The following is a 20,544-nucleotide window of genomic DNA, read 5'->3' as shown; positions in this document are numbered from 1 at the left end:
AAGAAATTTACAGAAGATATACTCTCTATACTCCTCAAACTCTTCAATGAAATTGAAAGGAAGAAATCTCCCAAAATCGTTCCTGTGTATCATTTGTAATGTCTTATCTATGATTTTACTATTCTCTTTAACATAAAAATAATAAATTTAGACTCTCATGATACATCTACAAATATATTAGTGCTTACTTTAATCACTTATTATGTCTAGATAAACTAGTTTAGATAATTAGATTCATAGCATTGAGCAATTTAGTTAGAATCACATAGTCTTGGATTCATTCAATTTGTCTCATTCCATCAAATAACTGCCTCCTTCTGGTGATTTTCTTAATGTTTACAAAGAGCTATTTTTCTTAAACACATGTGAATCTGTATTTACTCAAACTTTGCAGGACATATTTTATCTTTATTGTAGAAGCTTTACTACTGTTGAATCTCCCGCCATTTTTAAAGAGGTTGATTAGTGGGAAGCAAGTTTCCTGGAAGTAGTCATACAGTTTTATTTTCTGCTCTCTCATGATAATTAAGACTTAATGGCCAGAATAACTTAATAATAATAGGGCTTTTGCTAATATGAGTAATCACTGTCATCATCATCATTTTCTAAGTTCCCTGGAAATATTATTATTTCATAAAATCCTGTACTGAAGAGTCTTACAAAACACAAAATAAGGGAGGGTTTCTTTCCTGGCTTTAGCTGCAGAAGGATGGGGTTTGTTAAGAGTGATGACACCAGTGTCCAATCACATGAACTAAAGCCTTTATGATAGAAATCATATCATCATTCATGGAGCCCTGGGGAGACCAATGTCCCAGAGAAAGGTAAGGCAAAGCGTCAGGTCTCAACCAATGCTGAGACCCACATGAATCTAATAATAATGGAGAAAAGAGAGACTAGGAAGCAAAGAGGCACAGTCATATTATTGAACTTATATTTTGTCCAATTGGTCATGTATTTCCTGTACTTCAATTATGATTTTAGGATAAATTATTAGCATGGAGTTTATGAACATTTTTAAGACTCAACATGCATTTGTAAACTATCTTCCATGAAAGTCATATAAATATTATCTTACAACATAAACGTAAAAAATCAAATATCATTATTTTTAAAAATAAGCTGACTTAATGGATGAAAATGTTATTGCATTGTTTTAATTTTTATTCATAATGTTCTATTTCAGTGAAATTAAAAATATTAAGTAAATTATGGTATAGTCATAAGGCAAAATATTATTTCTATCATAAATTATGATAAATACCAGGCAGCTGTAAAACATCCTTAGATTGTGTCTTATACTGAATATTCATCTGTGTTAAAACAGTACCCAAATGTTCAGTGTCCAGTATAATGCTGACTTAAAAGGTATTTATTGCACATTTGTCTCATGACTGTCAACTTTTCTAATAAGAGTTTATATTTTTCATTTGATTCCCTAAGAAATATCATTACTGGGTCCAGGGAGATGACTCAGTAGAATAAGCACTTCCCTGCAAGCACAAGGGCCTGAGTTCAATCCCCAGTTCTGCAAAAAAGAAAAAAGAAAAAGAAAAAAAAAATCATTACCCAAAACCAAAATTCCCTCCATATCTAAACTGAGCCATAACCTAGGAAAATAATCATTGAACTTTAGCAAGCAAAGAGGCAGGTCATTATTCTGTGGGACAATAGCTCAATTAAATGCTATCTGCAGGGCTAAAAGCTGTTGCATGATTATATATGTACACCTAATTATGGACACAAAAGACCCCCAAATTACACTAAAGGTGATATGATAAATGTATCATAACTTTTTGAAGCAACATATTCAAAATGACAAACATAGATTGTGAAGGTATGGACAGAGAGATAATAATGAATTAGGGCTGCTATAATAGCAGGGACTTCTTGGGCAATGAGAAGGGGGTGAAGTATACCCAACTGAGAGGGATGGTACCTCAATTTTTTCTGGCAAATGTGATAACATGCTAAGGTGAAGGAGCATCAAGACCCCACAAGAGTAGCTTAAGCTACTGTCACACATAGGTTCAAATTTGGAAATCAGTGACTCCTCAGTTCTAAGAAGAACATCAATAACTTGAGGTCTGGAGCAACGTCTCCATGTGTGACCACCAGAGTAAGAAGTAGAATTTTCTAGCAGACAAGGTTGTACTTGGGTAAATATTTTGAGTCAAGAAATGAACAAAGACATAAAGCACATCGAGTATCTTTAGGAAGGTCATAGGCTCTGGTTTTAGATGAATATTGTTTCAGCAACACTTCAAGAATGAAACACAAAGACAGTAGAAGTTTTGATTTTAGAGTTATTTTATTTTCTTGAAGAAGCCTAATATATAAAAATAATGTGAACTGTTTTTGAAGGTCTTTCTTAATTTGCTGGTCACCACTCCAGCTGGGTCTTCAAGTACAGGTTCTACTTCATGTACTAGAAACGTAAGAGCTAAATGTGCTTTTCTTTTTCCTGTCACTTAATAGGTTTCTTTCTCTTGACACTGGAAAGCAGAGATCTCAAGCCCCACTGCTGTCAAGCATGGGGAAAGTTAAATTTTTAAAGACCTGCTTCTTAGTAGAGTATTGATTGTGAAGATTTGATATAAGTGTGGTTTTTTACCTCAAACTTTCTCTTTAAAAATAAGCCTTAGCATCAGCATGATTTGTATGGCAGCTCAGACCTGTCCAGAACTCAAGGGCATGCTTCCTGATAAATGGGGTTTAATTTTTCGTCAAAATTTTCTCCTCTATGTGAAGTTATGGTTCACTTCTCAAATAAATTGATCCACTGACTGAGTCCAGGTGGAATTCTACTTACATCTCTTAGACCTGAGATGCTTTGGCAGGTTTCCTGGGATGTAGATGGATAGCCTCCCACAACAGTTTGACTGTGTCTCAACACAGCTAGATCTTTGCCAAGAGTCTTTTTAATTGCCTCTATGTTAACTAGAGGAAACTTTTGGTAGGAAGCCAAAATGAGCACTTACAAAGCAGCTTCTACCACCAGTGGCCCTGCGATCAGTGCAGATGGTACAGAAGGATGCAGGGAAATCTTAATCTGCTTGAGGAAACACTACAAAAGGTCATCTCTAATCGTGACTACACTCTTGTGACTGGCCTTTCCTCAGCGGTTATACCCAAGTGCTCCCAACAGGAGATTGTGTGAGTGGCTGCATTAATTGGGGGGATTTTTGCCTTTCACGTGAATGAACTTGAAACTATCTGTTCTCAAGGCTTATTTGACCTCAGTGATCAATATACTACATTGTTAAATTTGTACCATAAGCAGAGGATGATGGCTGAAATCAAACTATGGGTATTTGTGAAAAAGCAGTTCTAAGATAGAACTCTGCTTGTTAACAAGAGTGTAATACTCATGTGTTGTGGGTTGCTATTAAGAGATAACTTCTTTCTGGGAAATGCATGCTTGTACAGTTTGAGCCTCTTCTGAAACAATAGAAGACATATATTGCTATGAATATTCACCATGAAGGGGAAGCCAACCTCACAAACTTTTTCACTGTTGCTGAAATTTTATTTTTAGCCTCATTCTATTTCTTTAACCTTTATTTTAGAGCCGTTTCAGGCTCATAGTAATATTGACAAGAAAAATAAATGATTAATTTTATTGCTTTAATTTTAAACAGGAAAAAGTAAAAAAAAATAACAATAAAATAAAATTTCAAAACAGGCTACTGGAAAAGTAAGAGTAACCAGCATTGCACATTGTTATAGTCACAGTAGTTGTTCAAAGTATAAGATGTAAGTATGAAACATTGTCCAGAAAATTACTCCAACAAATATTTCCCTTCAATTAACCAAGAGAAGCCAGCTATGTAACTATCTCAAGTGTCTTGCATGTGTATATATATATTTTTTTCCTTTTCTCTTCTTTCCTTTCCTATTTATCCCACTACAGTTTTTTCTTTTCTTTTGACCAGTTTTTTCTGTGTTCACGCTATCTATTGTACATTTTCCTTCTCATTTGCTTTAGATTTTTATACTGGTGATATAATACATGTTTGTATATGTAGGTCTGATTTTTTAAATTTATCAATATGGTCTTAGTTGCATCCATTTACCTATAAAAATCTCAACTTTTTTATGGCTGAGTAGTGTTCCATTATATTTCTAAACAATCATTTTTATCCATTCCTCAGTTGATGGACATTCAGGTTGTTTCCAAGATTTAGCTATTACAAGCTGTGCTGATATAAACATGGGTGCACATCTACTGCTGTGGTATGATGTTTTTAATTCTTCTGGAAAGATGCCCAGAAGGGGAATAGCTGGGTTGATGGGACCTCTAATCCTAGTTTTTGAAAAAAATCTCCACACTTGTTTCCACAGTGGTTTCACCAGCCTATACTCCCACCAATAGTAAAGAGTTCCTTTTCTCCTACAGCCTCTATAGCATTTGTTATGAATTGATTTCTTGATGATAGCCATTCTTACTGGAGTGAGATGGAATCTCAGTATTGTTTTAATTTGTATCACTTGAATAACAAATGATGTTGAACATCTGTTCATATATTTATTTTCTGTCTGTATTTCTTCATCTGAGAAGTGTATATTCATCTCAGATGTCCAGTATTTTTGGGGGGGGTCTTTTGAATTTTGAGGGTCTGATATTTTTTAAAAAAATTCTTTGTATGTTCTAGTTACAAGTTTTTTTTACCAGAGAGACAACTGGCTATGGTTTCCTTTGCACTCTTTTGGCTGTCTTCTCACCCTCGTGATGATTTGTTTTGTTGTGCACAAATGTTTTGATAGGGTGAGATCCCATTGTTGATCCCATTTGTTATATTTCTTATGTAGTCTGAGCTTTAATCATAAAGTTTCTGATTGTACCCACATCGTCAAGATTTCTACCTATTTTCTCTTCTAGTATGTTTAGTGTTTTTCTTTAGCATTTAGATCTATGATCTATTTTAATTTTAGTTTAGTGTATGATGGACAACGTGGGTTTAGTTTTAGCCCTTGGCATATGGAAAACAATTTTTTCCATCACCTTTTATTAAAGAAGCCATCTTCCTTCAAGTGAACATATTTGGCTCCTTTGTAGAGGACAAGTTGGTTCAGTGCAGTGGTGGCTGCTTCTGCATCTTCTATCTTGTTCCACTGAGCCTCAGTTCCTTTTCATGCCAATACCATCCTGATTTTATCACAGTAGCTTTGTGGTCAGAGATTGTGATGCCTGCTGACTTGCCTTTGTTGTCCAAAATTGCATTTGCTATTCTAGGTCTCTTATGTTTCCAAATGAATTTTAGAAATGTTTTCTGTAGTGCTATGCTGTGAGTTATGCTAATGGTATTTTGACTAGTATGACACTAAATCTTAATACAAGTTTGGGAACTACAGTCCTTTTCACTCTACTCGTTCTGCCAATCCAAGAATTTGTGTGCAGCGTCTTTCCATTTTCTGTTATCTTCTCCATCTCCTTTCTCCAAGTACTATAGTTTTTAACATATAGATCTTTTACTTTTTTGTTAGATTGATGTCTAAGTATTTTTTATTACTATTGTAAAGGTTATGGTTTCCTTAATTTCTCTTTTGATGAGTTTGTTGTTTGCGTACAGAAATGCTATTGATTTTTGATTGTGGACTTTGTATCCAGCTACACTACTGGATTTCCCTATTATATCTACAAGTTTTTTAGTGGTATTTTAGAGGTCTTCTATATAGAGCATATTGAGAGTTCTTTTAAACTGTGTGGCCTATTTTAACTTTTAGGAAGTTTTTAGTTTAAAATCCACAAAGCGTTGCAAAAATAATAGAAAACACTTCACATTCTTTTCATCCTTCTTGTCCTAATGATAATAGCTTACAGAATTATAGCTGTAGTACATTATCAAAGCCCAGACAATGATATTGATATCATACTATTAATGATAATATGGACATCATTTTGAAGGTTTCTGAAAATTATTTTGTTGTTGTTGCGTAGTTCCAAGAAAATATATTTTGTGTATGGACTCAAAAGAAGATGGTTACTAAGCAATTTAGGGTCACTGTAAAGATGTGTAAATGCATGCATACACACCTGACATGCCCCTTCATGGTGCCTCTTGGTACCCATTCTGCCTCTATAGGCCTTACACTGAAAACCACTGGTCTCTTCTCCATCATTATGAGACAATTCCTGTGAGATCCCCCCGAGTTTGTGTGCATGAACAGTTTGTCATCTTTACTACTGAATAGCATTTTATTCCGTAGATGTAACATAATCTATTTGTTCACTTTTGAAGATCATTTAACTAGCTGTTAGGTTTTAGCTGTCATACACAGTACTGCTGCAAACATTCGTGTCTACTTTGTGCATGTATGTGTGAATGTAGACCTTTATTTCTTCAGGATAAAGTTCCAGGAATATGACTGTTGGTTTGTATCTGTTTAATTTTTAAAAAACTACCAAATTGTTTTCCAGGATGGTGGTATCACCTATATCCTTACCAGCAATGTGTAAATAATACAGTTTCCTACCAATATTTAGCACTTCTTAACTTTTACTGATTTTTTATTTGAATGATTCAAGTGGATGTGATCTCATTCATATTTTAATTTGCATTTCCATCATAGCTAATATGACTGAAGACATTTTGTTTATTTTGTATCTTTGTATATCCACTTACACAGCATCTATGCAAATCAGGGGTCTTTCATCTAATTCAATTTTTTGTCTTCTTTGTGTATGTGTGTATACATGAATGTGTATGTGTATTCATACACATAAAATAGAAACAAGTATTTTAGCAGGTATGTGATTTACAAGTATTTTTTCACATCCTCTGATTTTTTTCACCATCTTAATAATGTTCTTTTCAGAATAAAAGTTTTTGAGCTTAATGAAATTTAATTTACCAAATTTCTCTAATAGATTTTGCATTTAGTGTCATTCTAAACCTAACTCTTAGTAATGATTTCTTTCTAAGTTTCTATAGTTTTTTATCTACATTTATATTTGTAATTGGTTTTGAGTTAACTTTGGCATAGCATCTGTGGTTTAATTCAGGGTTTATTAATTTGCCTTTCATTGTCCAGTTGTTCCAATGTCAGCTATAGAAAATATTCTTTTCGCTGGATTGCTCTTACATCTTTGTCAATTATCATCTGTCAATACTGCACTGACTTGATTACTACAGTCAGATAAACCCTAAAATCAGATAGTGTGATTCCTCTAACTATATTTTTATTTTTTTATTAATGTAGGAAACATTTGAACTTTATTAAATGTTTTTCTTTTTTATGTTAATTTTATTGAGAAAAAAATCACAATGAGACAGTTTCAAAACAGGTTAATAGGACAGTTACAATAATTAATACAATGCATATTGTTGTCTTTGTGGTAGTTACATCTTTAAAGTTTATTTTTCTACTCTTTTTCCTTCCCACTTAAACAAAAATTTCAGTATCATGTTGTTCATGCCTACCATGAATCCTCCTGTAATTTTTATAGGAATTACATTAAAACTATAGATAAACTTGGGTGCCATTGATGGGTTCATTATGTTGAAGGGTCTAATTAGTGAATACACTATGTCTCTCCTTTATAAAATTACTTTACTACAATATATTTTTAGTTTTACATTTCTGTTATTAATTTCTTGACTATACACAACTAAACAAACAAGAATATGTTTATTAAGTTTTGAAATAAGCAGGATACTAACCTAAGTCATGGGGCCAGAAAGGTGAAACATACTTGGTCGCTTCTCTGAACTAATAGTAACAGCGAGGGTCACAAACATGAATCTATTATTATATGCTGCCTATGAAATTGCATGACCTTTCTCTGACACAGATTTGTGGGAAAGGAGTTCAGCTTTGGGTAATGCTGGTTGAGATGTCCCCAGGAAATGCAAGTGGAAATGAAGGTTGAAAACTTATATCTCAGTCAGTCTTAAACTAAGCATAGAAGTCTGGGATACAGATAGAAATTTCAGTCACTGGCACATTGATGGCACATCAGTACTATGTAGTCAAAAGGAGAACAAAAATTCAAGCTTTGGAGTTTGTCTTTCCTTTCCTGTGATCATAGTCAATTTTCTGAATTAGTAAATAACTCAGAAGTCTTTGTATATTAATTATTACCTCCTGCACACTGTCAATATTTTCTAATGAAGAAAATGAAAGCCTATTAAAAGAACTAAACAACAACAGAGATGACACACAGGTTGGAGCTCTACTGAGAGGTGATTCAGGGCACTTTCACCATGAACTTCGAGTTTGCTTAACCCAGCTATTTCCTAATAGGAAAGAATTCAGGGTCAGTCAACCTGCCTTCTGGAATTCAGATTCTGGTTTAAGTTTTAAATCGTGAAGCAAAATCTAAACGCACTGCACAGAAACCTGTTATTCTGCTATCAGCCTGTAGGCATAGCGGGTGGCATCACTGTCCTTTCTGCCAGAACTGGTACTGATATATCTGGGGAAATGTTGAAGAAATATGTCTTGGCTACTTTTCTCCTGTTACTGGGGCAAAATAGCCAACAAAAAATCCCCAAGTTAAAGAGGAAAAGATCTATTTAGCTCAGTTCATAAAGGTTTCAGTCCATAACCAGTTGGCTCTGAGGCAGGGTGACAGGTCATAGGGGCAATAGCTCAAGGTGACAGTGGACAGCAAAAGCAGCAAAAACAAAGGGAGAGAGCAAGCTTCTTCTCTTCCCTTATGTTGTAAGCAGGCTATTCCCTCCCTGAGGGCAGATGGAGCACCCACACCATCTCGGTGCCCTCCCCTCATATACGATGAGGATGTTTACAAACGGAGGACCCTGCCCCCTGCTGAATCACTTAGTTAAATTGCTAAACTGACCCAATGAACTACATCCTAGAGTGATAAGGGCATGTCCGGTTACCCCAGGATGTAGAACTGCTGAGTTACTTAGTTAAGCTTCTAGGCTCCTCAAGTTGAAACAATGCATCAGTTATAGCAAAGTACATACCAAATAGCCACCAGGCATTGTCCAAGCACCTTGTGTACAGTAAGACTGCACCCTTTGGTTAAGTGGTTAGCAGAAATTGTCACCATTTTCCTTGATACTACAGAGGACAGAGTCAAGGTGTTTCTTTATAACAAGGTTTCACTGGAAAAAAAAATGCTAAGTAGTGTTGGTAGCTGTTTCCTCCACCCTGACTTCCAGGAAAGAGTCCAGTAAAAGTTTCTAAGATGTTAGTAAGAGGATAACCTGGAGCACCGTGCCAAAGGGAGAGAGAACACAGCATGCTGCTCAGACTGAGGTGTGACAACCTAAGAGTAGCTATAGGGCTGACGAGATAGCTCAGCAGACTAAGTGCCTGCTTAGGCAAGTTCAGGGACCAGGGCTGGATCCCTGGCATGGCATGCTGTGCCAGCCCAGCCCTTGGGTTTACTGAGCCGGTGACCGAGTCTTGGTGTGGTGGCACATGCAGCGCTGGGGAGGCTGAAAACAGGAGGATCACTACAAGTCCGAGATGCATAGTGAGACCCTGTACAAAATATATTAAAAAAATAAATAAACACTAAAAGAATAGCTGTTCTCTTGTCCATAGAAAAGGCAGCAGTGACCTTTCACTTTGTACTGGGACACCAGGACCTCTGAGGCCCTTGATCACTCCATGAAGAGCCCACAAATGGATGGCGAGTCTTCCAGAACATGACCTGGAGGGGTTGGAGCCATGAAAACTAATGAAAGGACAGAAACAAAGATGCTTATAGCTAGCCAACAGCTCTTCCAGGATGAGGGCACTGCAGTGGTGTCCATCCCTGTGTCATCCCTGGAGACGAAAGAACTCACCTGTAAGAGCACGCACTTTCACTGGACCTCTGGGTTTTCCCCTGTCCTAAAGCACAGAGAGGCCAACTGCTTCAGTTACATTTTGACAGGTGAGGTTGGGGGACACAGAACTGATTTTTCTTTATTATTGACAGAAATAAAATAATGTCACATTTCTTTAGTGTTTCCCTGCAAAATACATCCACCCTCTACAAAACGCACCTTTGGTGAGCTCAACTCTCTTAGCTCTAGTTCACACTGTCTTCTGTCCTCATTGCTCCCTAACTGCAAGCTCCTCCTGTCACTTTAATGTACATTGCAGTTGCATAATCCATCCTACCTGTGCACCTTTCCAGTGTTACCTCCTCTTCAGTTTCCTGAAAACAACTGTCTGCTGGCATTTTATTTATGCTTCTCCTTAAACACTTTCACAGGCAGCATATAATATTAAGGTCTGCACATTAAATCCTCTCACTGCTGTTACTGGTCATCTCATAGCCCCAACCAGCTAGTTTCACCTTTTTGACCCCATGTTTTAGGTTAGTGCCTTACTTATCTAAAGCAAGGTACTAACTTGCTCAATGAACAGGCTATTGTTTAATTTAAAGTCTATAAAAGCAAGATAAACAAAGAAAGCCATCAGATTGGAAAACAAAAATTAAACTACTGTTCTTCTAGAGCCGGCGAAATAGCTCAGCAGACTAAGCTCTTGCTTAGGTAAGTGCAGGGGCCAGGGTTCTATCCCTGGCACTGCATGCTGCACTGGCCCCACCCTCAGGCATGCTGAGTGGTGAGGGAGTCCATGCATGGTGGTGGTGGTGCAAGTCTGTAATCCCAGCACTAGGGAGGCAGAAAACAGGAGGATCACTACAAGTCTGAGCTGCATAGCGAGACCCAGAAAAACAAACAAACAAATAACAACAACAACAAACTACTGTTCTTCTATTTACTGGTGATTTGATTTTCTTTATAGAAAACCATAAGTAGTCTAGAGAAATAACTGCTAGGTCTAGTGGGTGAGTGTGGCACAAGTATAAGGTCCAAAGTCAACAGAGAAAGATCATTTGTCTGCAGGCAAGCCATAACAATGGGAAACTGAAACTAAACACACATTGTAATAATTAAGCTAAGCTAATTAAGCTAAAAGTTGAACTAATAAGATAATGCTTATGTATAAGTCTATCAAAAGAGGTACAGGTTTTGTTTGCTGAAAACCAGCTTCTAATTTACCATCTATTCATTATCTTTATGTTCGTCCTGTTTGACTTAAAACATAAATTCTTTTAGGGCAGAGATTGCATGTACTTTGCTTATTGATTGAATCCCAAGTAGCTGAAAGTGTGTCAAACATGATTGAGTGCCCCATGAACACTCGGTTGTGTCACATGGGGCCATTGCCAGCTGTCCAATGCTGTTCTCCCAAGTTTGGGTGCATCATGGAACCAAAACTGTCACCACTATCACCACCAACATTGTCAACATCATCGTTGTTGCTTTTATCTGCACACTGAGTTAACTAATTGCATTTAGTCACTGAGACTCCTGTGGGGCACAGCACAAGCTTGTTAGAATTGTCCTCAAATCAAGGACATCAAACAGGCTCTACAATTCTTTCCTTATATTAAAATGAATTATTGAAGTTTTCTGTAGAAGACAATTGGGTGATTTCAGTTTTAATTTTAATTTCTTGCCCTGAGGAATTTCAAAAGGCATGGCCTAGTTCATGAGGACATTTGGATAGCTGATGTTGGTGACATATGGGAGGTGCTGCTGTCCCCATGTTAGATTATTCCTCACCATGGGCCTAATCCAGAAGAGGATGAAACCATGCTTAATAAATCCTCCCTTGCCTCCTTCACGCAAGAGATACAAATGGTAATCTGAGCAGCTACTTTGAAGACAACACGCAATAAAACAATGGTTGTTGAATTCACATCATCTTGATTTTTGAAATTCTGTATGATTTATAACTTTATTAAATTATGTCGTGTGGTACACAGAACAGGCCCTCACAGCCATGGCACTGAGGTTGAGATATATCAATCTAGAGGTACCAAACTAGAGTTTGGTGATCAAGTCATATGAATTAGCTCTTCATTTTCATTCAAACTTCATCTTATGGTAAATTTTACAATGGTGGATTTTACATGTTTGCTAAAAATTTTTACAACTTCTTTGCAAAAAAAAAATCATTGATAAGATTACCAAAGATTTTTGTATTTTGAAATACACCTTTATCTTTGTTTAACTGAATAAATACATGGTGCCTTCCTTGAGTCTGTGCTTTTGTTCACTTCAATGTTGCCTTCATTGAAACATGGGGAAATGAGGAGTTATTGGTTAATGGATAAAATTTTGGATTAGAAAAATCAAAAGAGTTCTAGACAATAATGATAGTTGTACAGCTAGGGGAATGTGTTTATGTCACTGAACTATACATTTAAAGGTGATTTGAAAGGTAATTGCTATATTAAAAACATCTTACCACAATAAAAAAAACCTACTGAAAATAAATAAATAAAGTTTTACTCTTTAAAAAAGAAAAGGATTTAAATGAGAGTTTCATTTCTAATAAAAATATCCTCCAGCCTATAAAACTCCAACTTATATTTTGTAATCATTTTTCCATAATTATTGTCTAGATATATTACATAAATTTTTTGCAAGTGTGTTCACTGAAATGCACTACAGTATTTCTGCAGTTCTTCACTGTATGTATTTCTGGCTAGAATATTTCCAATCCATACACAACCTCTGACAGGAAGATGGCCAATGTTTGTAAATTTATATGCAAGAGTAACATTTGTTTTTTAATAATTAGGTACTTGGGTCTTTTATCCTCTTGATCCTTAAAAGTGTGTGTGTGTGTGTGTGTGTGTGTGTGTGTGTTTGTGTGTGTGTGTGTGTGTGTGTGTGTGTATTAAAGAACTACTTTACTATTGCCTTCAAGTCCCAGGAGTGAATTTATAAATACTGTTTAGATTATTTGACAGCTCTAGTCAATTCTCATTTCTTATTTACACATAAGTTCCATCATTAGTAGAAAAGTCAGCCAACAACGAAATAAACAAACTGAGTGAATGAACACTGTTTTTTCTTTTTCTCTTTTTTTGGAGGGGAGGGCTAGGAATCAAACTGGGGGAAGTACTGTACCACTGAGTGCGAATACTGTTTTCTATATACCAAAGATGGTTTATTTTTCATCAAAGACAATCAATATTTACTAAGTATGTCTAACAACTAAAAGACCAAGTTTATTTTAGATTAAGTTAGCATTCCTAATGCACATTGTCATGGTTTAGAGAAGACAAATGCTTTTTGATTATGCCATTATCATATCAATGCACTAAAACCAATTAACCAGAGACTTCAAATTATTAATTTTTTAATTCATCATGATTTTTTTTTGGCATTACTATGGATTAAACTCAAGACCTTGCAGGTAAGCACTTATTCTACTGAGCTATCTCCCCAGCCCCAATTCATTGTAATTTCTGTGATCCTAGGTGTTAAATCCAGGGCCTTGCAGATGCTAGGCAAGCACTATAAAACTTGAGCTGCATCTTGAGCCCATAATTTTTAAAACTGAGGAAAACACAGAAGCTATTATTTTTTTGAAAATTGACTTAGTTGTATGTTATTTTCTTATTTGAGTGCATATTAATTCACATCTCCTATCCTCTATCAAGTATGGTGGAAAGGTTTTGAAAGATGCTGTGTATCCTGAGAAATATTTGGTAATAAAAATTCAATTCTACTTTGAAAGTCAATTAAGTTGCTATTGTTTTGCTAAGATGTCAATGTACATATTTTAGAAATTCCTTCATGACCCATGTTAATCTTTAGACAACTAACTAAAATACATAGCCCAAATAATAAACTTCTTAACAATATTTTAATGATATTCAAAAATTCCACTCCGGAAGATGCCAGTTATATAAAAGAAGATCCAGCACTCTAAAGAAGGGGAATAATATTTGCTAAGTACCCAAGACGTACCCGTATTGTCCTACTTTTATTAAAGATGTCTGAAACTTCATGTTCCTGTCAATATTGATATAAGCCTGTTGGAGGAAAAATATGCATTTGGCAAAGAAACTTGGATCAGAGGAAGTTAATTATACAGAAAGGTGGTTTTCTGAAAGCCTCCTTTCAAGTTTTGTCATTTTCCCCTTTGGCTCCCATACTTTTTTAAAAGATCCCTCTAAAACATTGTATTTTATCTTTGTCACAATGTGCTGAAAATATGATATGGATGATTTTTCATCTTTGCTGAGGAACAATAAAAGCAGTGCCTGCTCTTCTGATAGAAATGATACACCTTTGTGTTCTAAAACACACTTCTGTTTTAAGAACCTTCAAAAATCAACTGGATGTATTCACAGTAAAGTTCAGTTGTGCTGAAGTGATTTCTAAATACGATTGCGTGATCTTGTGGAGCCCTCGCTGCAGGAGCGTCCTTGCCATTGCCAAAGCAACATCAAGGCTGTGTTCTCAACTGCAAACGTATCTGGTTGTGTCTCCGCACATCCATGGCTAACCATAGCGAGCATGCAAAACCATCTATAAGGTTCAGCCTTGGAGACTGCAAGAGCTGAAGGCAAGGATCACAATATTAATACTTCACTGTAGAGATGAAGTCATGATGAAAAAAATGATTTGACTACAGTTACTTTTTATTTTCTTATTATTTTTTTTTTGTATTTTAGGGAAGGCTCTACAGGGTGTTCAGGGTCTCACTACTAAATCAGACTCATAGTGAGCCACCTGTTTACAGCCTCCCAAGAGCTGGGACTTCAGGCACATGCCACCACACCCAGTCTCTACAGTTACTTTGTAAAACTAGGTCATGGTAAGTTTATTTTTTTTATTTTCTTTTTTTATGGTAAGTTTATTTTCAATCCACACCAAAAATATTTATTTTAAAGGAATTTTTAATGTATAGAGTCACTTTCATAAAACTTGCATTTTATGAATCTATGCCATGTATGTACTACTCCATACTTTTAAGAAATGATATATCATAATTTGAGTATTCACAGGAAAGCAGGTTTCTATCTCTAGATAACCCGCTCATGGTCCAATGCATGGGTCCAAGCTTTTCTGAAATATTGCACATCCTGTTGATTTATGAGCTAATTATAATTCAAAACGATTTCTCTAAATATTCTACCTTGTAAAGCCATATTCATATGCTAAAAGGCTAAAGTCAACAACTTCTGACATTGCAGTCCTATGGATAACCCACTACTATTATGGACTACTGGACTATTTTGGAATATTTTGCTGAATTCACACACCTACAATATTTAAGTGACAATGGAATACCCATCTCTGACAAAACTAAACAAAAATGGGGATACAAATGAAGCACCATTTTGTATCTGTATATTCAAAATAGGATAGATGTACAGCTACTTTCTCTTAATTCAATGACTAGAAAGATTTGTACTAACAGTGTTTGTGGACAGGATATCGTGTCTGCATCTTGTACTCTGAATAACCATTAAGAAGACAACAATATTCAATATATTAATTATTGAAACTACTAATCTGTTTTGAAATTGTCTCATTGCTATTCATTTCTCAATAAAATTATAAATAAATAAATAAATATTCTACCTGTTTTCCTAGGGAGAATTTAGAAAACCAAAAAGAAACCTAAAGTTGTCACAGTTTTTAGATGTTACTGACCAGGGACACCAAACCAGGGGGCACTACTCAACAATCAACAGCTTGTCCCTGTTCAGTCCCACATCGAATTTCTTGAGCTCTGTATTACACGACTTGAGATCTCACAGTCTGTGCTGTTCATGCCCTCCGCCCAGTCTCCTTCCCTCTAGATTCAGTGATTTACCTTAAACTACTAGTCCAAGAGCACGCTAATTCTTTGCTCTTCTCTACAAACAATATTCTTTGCTCAAGTGCTGTAACAATCCTGTATTTCTGGAGGATCAGTAGTCCTGGTATTGTGAAAAAAATCCCATTCTCTTTTGTATTTCACCTCTGCCTTCAAAACTTTTATTTCATCAAGTTTCTCTGGGAGTATTTTTAAAGGAGCTGGTAACTATGAAAGTGACATCTCTCGTGTAGCTTAATTCACTGCCCTAGACATTTCAAATTTTCAGGCAATGATTTCCTGGGTACATTCAATTTCGCTAGATGGTCTATGCTATTGCATCTGTGTTTCTTGGCAACTCCTTAGTGTAGCTCTTAATATTATTACACTGCACACATACAGTAATTGAGACTCAAAGGAGTATATTTTTTAATCTAATAATTAGTAAGGAGCAGCATCAGGATTAATAGTCTGAGCTGCCTTACTATGAGATCAAGCTTGTTTCCTTTACACTGTGTATCTTGCCTTTTCTTCAACCCAAGGAAATGTTCCGATACCTACAGATAAAGGAATGACCAGTTCAGCACTACTGGGTACAGACTGAAGTTCACTAAGGGAGTTGTTTTGATTCAGGTGAGAAGCTCTTTGCACACATTGAAAGTAAACTATCTTGTATTTTTCTGTCCAAAAGTAGCCTGCCCTCCAAAATGGGATTCTGATTTCCAAGTTAATAGCTAACCATCCATATCCAGGTTGAATTTACTTAACCCTGACCCAAATGAATTCTTCAAAATACACTTCCAACCTGTCCATAGCCAAAGTGCAACAGGAAGTTCAGTGTGCTTCTAAATATCCTTATAACTGTTCAGGATAAACTTGAGAGCTCCCACTCACCCTCGGGGAACGACAAAGAGCGTCATGGCTGATATGTTTTTCAAACCCTTTGTAAACCTAATGAGTTTGGAAACATTTACACATGAGACAAGCAATCTTCTTAAATTTATTAGCCAAACTGTTTGGCATAAAATACTTGGACCAAGTAAAGAACAAAATTCATTCCCTCCACAGTCTCTATCAGCAAGAACATGACATTATAATATTTCTATGTTTTGATATGATGGTTTTAATGTCAAGGGTATTGTGATGAGGTTGTTTATGACCCGGACATGAGGATATTTTGACTTAGCTTTAAAAACATTTGTGTGTGTGTGTGTGTCTGTGAGAGAGAGAGAGAGAGAGAGAGAGAGTGTAGACACACACATACACACATGCACATGCTTGCTAGTATTAACATACATTGGACTCTAATTCATATTTTATTTTATTAAATACTTCAAATTTGAAATTTCTATTTCTTTTTTTTTTACTGTACTAAATACAGGGTCTACAGGGTCTCACTACGTAGACTGGACTTGTGATGATTCTCCTGTTTTCAGCCTCCCAAGTGCTGGGATTACAGGCTGGCACTACCATACCCAGTCTCAGTTGCTGTCTCAACACTCCCCAGAGGAGGGGCCGGCACTGCATGAGAGGGATCGAACCCTGGTCGCTGCACTCTGTCTAAGCTGGTGCGTTAGTCCACTAAGCTATCTGGCCAGCCCTCAAATTTGAAATTTCTGGCACCCACTCCCTATAACAAATGGATATGTGCACTAGAAAATTCTTCTGTATTATACTTTGGGTTACTAAATGCTGGAATCTCTTAGTTCTAAAGAGCAGTAGAAAGACTTCTCTTCTCTGAAGTTAACCAAAAGCAGCTAGGAGAATAAAAGACATAACTCTGAGTTGCACAGATGAAGATGGGTGAGCATTAAGCACCAAGCCAGAGTGAGGGAGCTAGCCACCCACTGCTGTTTGGAGGGAAAGGCTCCACCTTCATCGCGGGCCATGGGCAGGCCATGCAAACTCCTCAGGACACTGTATGAAATCTCAAGCGGGGCAGGAGACCTGGGGCTGCCGAAAGAAAGATGAGGACAGGACATCTTTGCAGGAAGCAGCCTCACTTCTCCACAGAAGAGTGAAGAAGGGTGGGCAGAACCAGTCTCACATGGAAACTGAAGCTGAACTAGGAAGACCTTCTGTTAGGAAGCAAGTTAAAATCCCTAGTAAAGAATGTCGACAGGAGAAAGTTCTGTGACAACAACCCCAGAAAGTTGAAGCTACCTGCCTCTGTGGTTTCTCCCCAGCTCTGTTATCTTGAGACTAAGTCAGAGAAAGCACTCTGCCCAACCCCACAAAGCAATATGTAAGAATAGAAAAAAACAGATTAGGACTTTTTAAAAAAGATATTTTAAGGGAAAAGGCTGAGGGAGAAGCAAACAAATGTGGACTAAGATACTAGGTGTGATCCAAAAGAATGATGAACATTAAAACAAAAAGATCCTTTACAATAAAAGCCACTTTACCATTAATCCTGCTCAAAATATTTTCTCTGGCTGCGAACACACCTACCCTTCCATTCTTGCCACTTTCTTAGCAGTTGTGGGAGTTCTCCATAGTGAGTTTCTTTCGCTGTGCTGTTTTCTGTGCTTTCCTTGATGTTTTGAATTGGTCTGAAACATCTACATTCCGGGCCACGTTAACTTCACCAAAGAATCAGAAGTTGCACGAGGCCCAGTCCTCTGCACTAGGTGGAGGAGGACTCACCATAATGCTTGTGCGAGCCCACCTTTTTATCCAATGGCGCTTGGCAGGAATATTCAGTGTTGATCACATCTCTGAAAGGCGGGAAACAGAACTTCCAAAACTGCTTCAGAAAGTGGCAAAAATGAAGGGTTAAAATGTGTTCAAAATAAGAGGAAGCAGTGAGAGGGAACATGTCCTAGCGATAGTGTGCGTCCTTTGCCACAATGCAAGGGTCCCCTGAAGTCTGGGAGGACTATGTTTCTAGAGCACCTAGGAATTGTGAAAAAAAAACAAGAATTTCAGAAAATGGCCTATTTTTGTATTTTAAACCTTAAATATGTTATATCTCCCTCCATTGTGTAATTTGGTATTTTTAGAAGACTATTAATAAGACTTAGAAAGTGCAGGGTATTTTGGCAGCATTTTAGGGTTCTTAGGGCTTTAAGAAGAACAAAAGCAAGAACACTGGAGATAGCTGTGGGCAGAGCAGCAAGCTGTTATGAAGGGGGGATGCTGGTGCACCTGCTGGCTTGCAGGGCAGCAGCCAATCAGCAGCAAGGAGAACCGAGTGCTCCTCTCTGGTTGGTTACTTGGAAACCACACCCCCAAAACAATGGCGGAGTATATTTGTGGTTTCTCCGAAATTGTAGGGCATTCCAAAAGCAGTTGTTAGTTGGGAAAAATCGCCGAACTACTGTTGCTGCAAACTGTGAGCTGTGACTTTGCGGAGGTATACTGCAAATATTTGTGTAATTTTTAGCTATTCAACATATATTTTGATTACCCCTGTACACGTGGTCTGAGGTGAACTACCACCTTTGCTGATCTCACAAATAACTTGGGTAAATTAAGGACTGTCAGTTCCAGAAGGTCTGGTAAAACAGACCATAGAAAAGTGCGGCATTTGCCATCTCCTGATATATTGAGAGAGCTCTTTTCTTTTCCCCTTGGGCAAACTATAAGGATTGACTTGTCAGCATATCCCGTGTTTTAACACACATTTGTTTTGTTGTTATTCATTTGGTGTTGTATATCTGTCTTATAATTTTGCTAGTGATTTCTGTTTTTTTTTTCCTTAGACTATAATATATTTTTAAAATTTTCTGCTCCTTTTTTATTTCTAGATATATATTATTACCATTAGAGGAAAGGGTCCATGTAATATTGGATTCTTTGTTCTGAAGAATATTTTTATGGCCTAGTATGTATATGTATATTTTTCATGTTTCTTGTGTGTGGTTGTTTTGTTTTATTTTGTTTTTTTGAGCACTGATAGTTTGGGAGCTCTGGTCTCCTGCACCTCTCCATTCCTTCCTTTCCCAGGATTCCTGGAAGTCTTGGTCAAAGTTGCACCTAGCTCTAGCTGAGATCTGAAAGGCTGGCAAAGCTAGCCCAGTGCTCAGGCAGCTGCAGTGGAAAAACCCGTGCAGTTACTGACAGAGACTGTGGCTCCTGGTAGGCGAAGCCTACAGATTCCACTGGGGTGGAAAACAGGGTGGAAAGACGAGTGCTTGGGTCACTTCTCTCACAGCTGGGACAAAATCAGTGACACCCGAAATTTAAAGAAGAGAAGGTTACTGGTCTTGCTTTTTCAGGCCTTGGTCAGCTGGTCCCACACAAAGAGGTCCTGGTGGGCAGGGCTCTGGGAGGAGAGCTGCTGGATCCAGGACAGTCAGGAAGCAGAGGGGGAAGGGAGAGGATCAGAGGGAGGCACACCCTCTCGCCACCCTCCCTTCCCATCCCCCAACCTGCCCTTCCAAGGAGGCCCCAGCTCCTCACATCACAGCCCTGCGGAACTCACAGTTCAATCACCTTCCCAGACCCCCTCCTCCAGCTCCTGAGAGTTTTAGGGTCATCATCCATCTGAATTGTAACAAAGAGCGCGAACTCTCTAGCCCAGTGGCAGGTATGGGAAACACATTTGAGAGGGATTTTTTTTTCTGGACTATTAAATTAGGTTCAGAGAAGCTTAAACCCAAACAACTTAAAGATCCAAGAGGGGGTGACCTGACACTGCAGTGATGGGCTGGTGCACTTTCTTTAGCAGCAAACATGGCCTGGCCTCTGTGCGTGGCTCTGCTGCTCCTCCGTGTGCAGGGAGTAAAGCTGGGTCATTATAGCACCAGGGAAAACTCTTAGCTCTGCATTTGTTTTCTCTGCTCCCAAACAAACAACTGAAAGAAAGAAAGAAAGAAAGAAAGAAAGAAAGAAAGAAAGAAGGAAGGAAGGAAGGAAGGAAGGAAGGAAGGAAGGAAGGAAGGAAAAAAGAAAGAAAGAAAGAAAGAAAGAAAGAAAGAAAGAAAGAAAGAAAGAAAGAAAGAAAGAAAGAAGAAA

The sequence above is a fragment of the Octodon degus genome, unplaced genomic scaffold, assembly GCF_000260255.1.
Source record: "Octodon degus isolate 3935 unplaced genomic scaffold, OctDeg1.0 scaffold00096, whole genome shotgun sequence".
Taxonomy (NCBI): Eukaryota; Metazoa; Chordata; class Mammalia; order Rodentia; family Octodontidae; genus Octodon; species Octodon degus.
This window is presented reverse-complemented; position numbering follows the sequence as displayed.